The 7,120-nt window shown below is 42.9% G+C and overlaps 1 long non-coding RNA gene and 2 other non-coding genes across 3 annotated transcripts; all 3 read left to right on the top strand.

Moving 5' to 3' along the window:
- The first annotated feature begins 3,397 nt into the window (after nucleotides 1-3,397).
- On the top strand, nucleotides 3,398-7,094 carry LOC119364428. Its single transcript, XR_005174929.1, has 2 exons — nucleotides 3,398-3,914; nucleotides 5,587-7,094. It is a non-coding gene; the product is annotated as an uncharacterized LOC119364428 (long non-coding RNA).
- On the top strand, nucleotides 5,779-5,882 carry LOC119266233. The gene has a single exon (XR_005131955.1). It is a non-coding gene; the product is annotated as a small nucleolar RNA Z118/Z121/Z120 (small nucleolar RNA).
- LOC119266236 lies at nucleotides 5,977-6,087 on the top strand. Its single transcript, XR_005131958.1, has one exon. It is a non-coding gene; the product is annotated as a small nucleolar RNA Z118/Z121/Z120 (small nucleolar RNA).
- Nucleotides 7,095-7,120: the final 26 nt, after the last annotated feature.

Genomic DNA, 7,120 nt, shown 5'->3' with positions numbered 1-7,120 from the left:
TATTCTTCTAGACTCGTGTCGGGCCTCCAAGCACAGAGTTTTGTAGGACAGTAGCAATTTTCCCTCAAGTGGATGACCTAAGGTTTATCAATCCATGGGAGGCGTAGGATGAAGATGGTTTCTCTCAAACAACCCTGTAACCAAATAACAAAGAGTCTCTTGTGTCCCCAACACACCAAATACAATGGTAAATTGTATAGGTGCACTAGTTCGGCGAAGAGATGGTGATACAAGTGTAGTAATGATAGTAGATATTGATTTTTGTAATAGGAACAATAAAAAATAGCAAGGTAGCAATTCATAAAACGGAGCACAAATGGTATTGCAATGCTTGAAAATGAGACCTAGGGTACGTACTTTCGCTAGTGCAATCTATCAACAATGCTAATATAATTGGATCATATAACCATCCCTCAACGTGCGATGAAGAATCACTCCAAAGTTCCTATCTTGCGGAGAACATAAGAAGAAATTGTTTGTAGGGTACGAAACCACCTCAAAGCTATTCTTTCCGATCAATCTATCCTAGAGTTCGTACTAAAATAACACCAAGCTATTCTTTCCAATTGATCTAACCAAGAGTTCGTACTAAAATAACACCATATGATACATACGGATCAACTCTAATGTCACCTAGGTACTCCAATGTCACCGCGAGTATCCGTGAGTTGATTATGCGATATATATGCATCAAACAATTTCAGATTCGAAATACTCAATCCAACACAAAGAACCTCAAAGAGTGCCCCAAGATTTCTATCGGAGAAACAAAGACGAGAACGTGCATCAACCCCTATGCATAGATTACCCCAATGTCACCTCGAGAATCCGCGAGTTGAGTGCCAAAACACATATCAAGTGAATCAATATGATACCCCATTGTCACCATGGGTATTCATAGCAATACATACATCAAGTGCTCTCAAATCTATAAAAGTATTCAATCCGATAAAACAAAATCTCAAAGGAAATTCAATTCATCACAACATGATGGAGAGGCAGAAACACCATATGATCCAACTATATTAACAAAGACCGCGATACATCAAGATCGTGCCATCTCAAGAATGCAAGAGAGAGATTAAACACATAGCTACTGGTACAAACCCTCAGCCCTGAGGGTGGACTACTCCCTCCTCATCATGGTGGCCATAGGGATGATGAAGATGGCCTCCGTTGAGGATCTCCCCTCCGGCAGGGTGCCAGAACAGGGTCTAGATTGATTTTCATGGATACAGAGGCTTGTGGGGGTGGAACTTCCGATCTAGGGTTACCCTGAGGGTTTTTGGAATATTTGGCAATTTATAGGGCGAAGAGGCGGTGTGGGAGGTTACCGAGGGGGGCACAACCCCCCTAGGCGTGCCTGGGCTCCTGGGCGCGCCCAGGTGGTTTGTGCCCACCTCGGGCCTCCCCTCTAGTACTTTTTTAGCCCATCCTGGGTCTTCTGGTGCAAAAAAAATCTGCAAAAAATTTCATTGCGTTTGGACTCCGTTTGATATCGATTTCCTGCGAAGTAAGAAACAAGCAAACGACAGCAACTGCCACTAGGCACTATCAATAGGTTAGTCCCAAAATATGATAGAAAGTTGATATAAAATGATTGTAAAATATCCAGGAATGATAATATAACAACATGAATACTTCATAAATTATAGATACGTTGGAGACGTATCAGCATCCCCAAGCTTAATTCCTACTCGTCCTCGAGTAGGTAAATGATAAAAGAAATAATTTTATGAAGTGTGAATGCTAGCAAAGTGCATAAGTTTGATCAATGATAATTTCAATCGCTTTTCCTAGCATCATAACAACAATTCTTTCACATAAAACTTCTCATGTTAAAGTAGCAACCAATTCACATGTTAAGGTTCAAATAATGAATTCTCTTGAAACTCAACAACCTATATTTTTAGTTACCAAACAATTGCAATTGAAGTTATTCAATAGAGTCTAAGTAAGGGCACCACATACTGAATCATCATATAGTATTCCATGATTGTTAGTACTCATAGCATATTCTTAGAACAAATGGCATCCATTGAACACATAGAAAGATAGGGGCTTAAAATTTTGCCTCCGAACTCGTTTATCATAGAGATAATTGTTACAATAATAATTCATGATCAAATATATTTGACTGGTCATATGTGCCTAGATCTTTCCCCACCAAGTGATGCTTGCCAACTAGAGAATAGTTGAGGTAGAAATGAGAATTCATACTATTGACTCTTTGCTAAAAGTAAATACTGAAAAGTAAAAGATAGGCCCTTCGTAGACGGAATCAGTGGTTGTCATGCGCTTTTTATTTTTGGATGCCCAAACTCTTCATGCAAAGAAACATCACGTTATATTGCCCCTTATGATAGAAACCTTTATTATGCAGCCCGTCGCTTTTATTACTTTGCCATCACAATTTCGTACAATGCTCAATTTTCCCTTACAATAAAAGATCAAACATACTTAGGAGAAATTTTTATTGCTTTATTGCACCGGTGAGAACTTACTTGAAGGATCTTACTCAATCCATAGGTAGGTACGGTGGACACTCATGGTAAAAAACTGGGTTTAAGGTTTTTTGGATGCACAGGTAGTATCTCTACTTAGTATGAATTTTTGTCTAGCAAAAGATCCTAGGCAAACACCACATGTTGGAGGATCCATGACACACTGGCATGTGTCGGTGCTATACAAACGGGTTTTAACCCCTTTCCGCGACGACATTTGGAACCGTCACCAAGTGAGTGTGGGTGATAGGGGGGTCCTTCCCACATGACCCAGAAACCGTTGGGGATAGGGAGCCAAGATGCATATACAATACTCCTACCCGTTTGTGCTTGCATTGCCATCGCAATCGGTATTCTGTGGTGCTACATTTACGATGCTTGACCCATCACAAACGGTTCACTATTATAGAACGTGTATGATAAGCATACAATCACACACATTCGCTTGTCCCAGACCATATGCGATAACTAATTAAGAAGATTACACTACTGGAAACAGAGAATTTGCCATCAGCCAGCTCTTTGCCGTATGCTAGCGGACGGCAAAGAAGGTATTTGCCGTCTGCTTACAAAAAACAGACGGCAAAGAACTGACACACGGTAAAGAACCTGATTGCCATCAGCCAATTCTTTGCCGTCCGTCAGCAGACGACAAAGAATCTTTGCCATCTGCTGGCAGACGGCAAAGAGGTGGGCGGGTCCAATGGACGCCAGCGCTGTAACAGCCCACCAGCCTCACCTCTTTGCTGTTTGCCAGCAGATGGCAAAGAGGTGGGGCTGTCGTCTGTTCTTTTTCCGCGGACGGCAAAGAAGAAGCGCATGCCACGGATCGATCCCACGGACCCTCGACCCACACAGCCCCGGGCCCCACCCATGCTGCACACACACCCACGCCCAACCCATGCACACACACCCATGTTGGATGCCATCTCTCTCATCCTCCTCGATCCCCTTTCTCCACCCCACGCCGCCACCAGATTCTGGCGATCCCCACCGTTCCCCACCGCCCAGATCTCCTCCCCGAGGTCACCTCTCACCGCTCACCATCTCCACCGACCGATTCCTCTCCTCGCCCAGGAGAGCCACGCCTAGGCACTGGTGGTGGTGCACCGCGAGGAGGCCCCAGCGGCATCGAGCTGCTGCTGCTGCGGGCATAGTGACGTGCTGGGGAGGAGCTACGTCGGGATGCTGCTCCTGCGCCGAGCTACTGCTGCTGCGGGCACGACAACGAGCCGGGGAGTAGCTGCTGCTGCGGGCACGGCGTCTCTCCTTTCCCCAAATCCCCATCTGGCGCATCCCTCTCCAGCCTCAAGCCGTTGCCCTGAGCTCCCCTACAGGCCGGCGACACCACTCTGATTAGGAGTCACGCATGTGGCCGGCATAGCATTCTGGTCACCAACTGCCCTCTAGGTATTCTCTTCATTTGGTTAAATTCACTGGCGGAGGAGCCCAGTGGGCAAGGTGTGGCAGCTACCACACCTTTATTTCCACCAATTTTTTTATATATATAAGCATATACTTTTCTTGATGGAAATACTGCTTGTTAGTTTTAGACCATGCTAGATCGATTCACCCAAACAAAGCTGGATGAAGCACGTAAGTTAGATTGGAAGCACACAAGCAGGCAGCTTGATTGATGTGTTGTCCAGCACATGCCCATCTCACTACGTAGACGTCCGCGAACCAGCTTGCTTCCGCTGCACAACGATCGGATCGATTCTCTCCGCGGCTCGCTCCTAATGGAACTCGTGACTAGGCGATCCAAAAACAGAACGGATAAATTTTTGTTGATGCGTGCAACATGTATTTTTTTCTTATGACATATATAAGAGTACATGATTGACTTCCGCCAGCCCGCCCGCGGGCGATTTTTGCCCTGAAACGCGCCGCCGTCGCCCGTCGGCCCATCCCCGACCCCGCCGCCGGCAGCGCAATCGTATTCCCCACCGACCTGCCGATTTGAGTCTGCTATGCTGATGATGGCCCGCCTCCGCCGCCGGCGATTTGTGCCCAACAACGCCGCCACCCCCGCCCGTCCATCCATCCCTAACACCGTCTCGACCCGCAGCCTATCGAATTGGCTATTATGTTTTTGCATCAATTTTTTATTGAGGGGGCATCAATTTTGTCTACTTGACAGTTTGCTACACCTTAATTTTTTTCCGTCCTCCGCCTCTGGTTAAATTAATGTGTCTTTCCTCAGCTTAGATGTAACAGTTCATTGTTTCTTTCTCTGAATGTGTACATTCACAAGCAACTATGAACAATAGTTTCGTTCTTTGAATTATGCGTATTTTTAGGATCAGATGCTTAAATATCAGATGATGATTCTACATAGATACACTGGATTTTGTATGACCTGAATAGAAGCAAATGAATACCATCAATTCTGATGTTAAGGAAAGTAAAACAGAGACGCCAGTTATTAACATGCGCAGAAAGAGTAGTTCTTGGCATCTTCCTCTCCCTCCTCACTTGTTACGATTGAGTAGCTGTTGTCAAAGGCCAATTATATCTGTGATGCTATGTCGACTTAGATCTGGATGTTGGTAGTTACCTAGATGTAGGAGGAAACAAGAAAGACCACGCTACAACACTAAGTGGTGTAATTTCTGGTAGTTACCTAGCTTTAGCATGCAACTTGGATCCCTACCTATTAACTTTACAGTGTATATGCACTGAAATTTAACTGCATCTTATGCTCTTTTTTTTGTTGCTCTTGTCCATCCAATATGTTATCATTGTTTTTTCTATTTATTAACCCATAAGGTATCCCGGCCATTATTTGTCAGCAATTTTACTTTAGAGCAACCTGCAGTTTATTTTCTATGGTTTCTACTGTTATACATTAATTGCAAGCCTTTTCTGCTTACAAACTTGTCAGAGTCTTGACTTTTCACTATTTAGATTATCGTGACATGAAAGAAAATGTTTTGCTGGATGGTTGGTTTATATCATCATCTTACAGCAAAACATTCGGCTATTTGACCATGCATACTTGACCGTGCTTTTGCTAAGTCTATAGGTGTGAGATGTTTTGCTCGTGGACAATCTCATGTGTTGGATCTGCATTGGATGGCAGATAAGCGGAGTGGGAGCTTGCAGCAGCATCTTTGACCCCTTCCCAATGAGCTGTAGGTCGTAGACGAGGTCCCGGCCGAGGTATCCCTCCTCTCATCCCTTCCCCTTTCTACCACCTAAGGAGTGATTATAGTGTATGCTGCACAGAAGTTTCCAAAGTTCATGCTTAGCTGATATCTTTTGTTAACTGAATAGTTTGCTGTGATGAATCATTAGGATAGTATAGCAAGGCGGCTCTTAAAAAAGGTCCCTTCTTTGATTATAAATCCTAAACAGATCATAAATTATGAGCAAAGAACCTTCCATGATCCCCATCACAGAGTTTTGTTTTTGTTCCCTTGCATTGATATGCAAAATATATGCATCGCTAACAATTTTGCGTTAAGTTAATTGTTTGTTGTGATGAATCATAAGGACGATATCCGAGTACGCTGGCTCTTGAAAAAGGCCTCCTTCCTTGATTATAGTAATTCCTAAACTGGTCATATAGTCTGGGCAACCTATACAAATCTGAATTTATGTTTTGGAAAACCATGTTTCCTGTTTAAATTCTACTAGTCATTGCTCTATGCTTTAATATTGGGTAGTAGGACATGATCATGCTCCTATGGTTGTTATATTTGATAAGACTTGAACATGCTTATTTTAGTTTAGATATCCATCTATGCTACCGTTCTGTCCATTTGGATGTTATGCACTTACAATTATACATTATGTAAATCCATATTTCAGTTGCAATGTATAGCTTGATTCACACTTGTAGCAGCCATGCAAGATAAAAGAAAATAAATCTAGATTCTTACCCTTTCCCTTGATATATTCTCCTTGTTGAACAAACAAACAGTTTTCGATGAACTGACATTTCACCGTTCTGCTGGTTGGATGCTTGTTGCCTATATTTAGAATAAGTGTAAGTGCTTGTATCTTGCTACTATGAAAGTGGCGATGTTTTTAATGAAGTGATGCAGGCTGCAGTGGAGTGCAACATGTATTCATTGCAATATTTTCATATTTGTGGAGATTGGTTAGTATTTTGTGGTTGATGGCTGTAGCTGGCTTTTCCTCCTAAAATTTACATGTGGTGGGAACAGAGTACATGTGCCATAAAATTCACTTTTTCTCCTAACAACTTATACTTAGCACTTTGATCTTTTGTGGTTGATGGCTGTAGCTGGCTTTTCCTCCTAAAATTTACATGGAAGTAAAAGAGATGGCCATTTAATTAGGCTAGGCTCACAAGTAGCTGGATTTTTTGTGTGTGAAGATGCATCAGTGATTTTTTTAGCAGTTTATAATGGTACTAGCCCCCTGTGCTTGTGGGTGCAGTGCCCTAATTGTAGAAAAATACGAGGTTCAAGTGTGGTGCTGGTTCTCTCCTTTGGCTCTTTGGTATTGGTTCTCTCCTTTGGCTCCTTGTAATATGTGTTGGATATGTGTTCATGGATATGTGTTGGATATATATGTGTTCATGACTATTGGTAACATGTGTTGGATATGTGTTCATGGCTATTGGTAACATGTGTTGGATATGTGTT

The sequence above is a fragment of the Triticum dicoccoides genome, chromosome 2B, assembly GCF_002162155.2.
Source record: "Triticum dicoccoides isolate Atlit2015 ecotype Zavitan chromosome 2B, WEW_v2.0, whole genome shotgun sequence".
Lineage (NCBI taxonomy): Eukaryota > Viridiplantae > Streptophyta > Magnoliopsida > Poales > Poaceae > Triticum > Triticum dicoccoides.
Note: the sequence above shows the minus strand (reverse complement) of the source record. Positions and strands in the feature narration are given on the sequence as shown.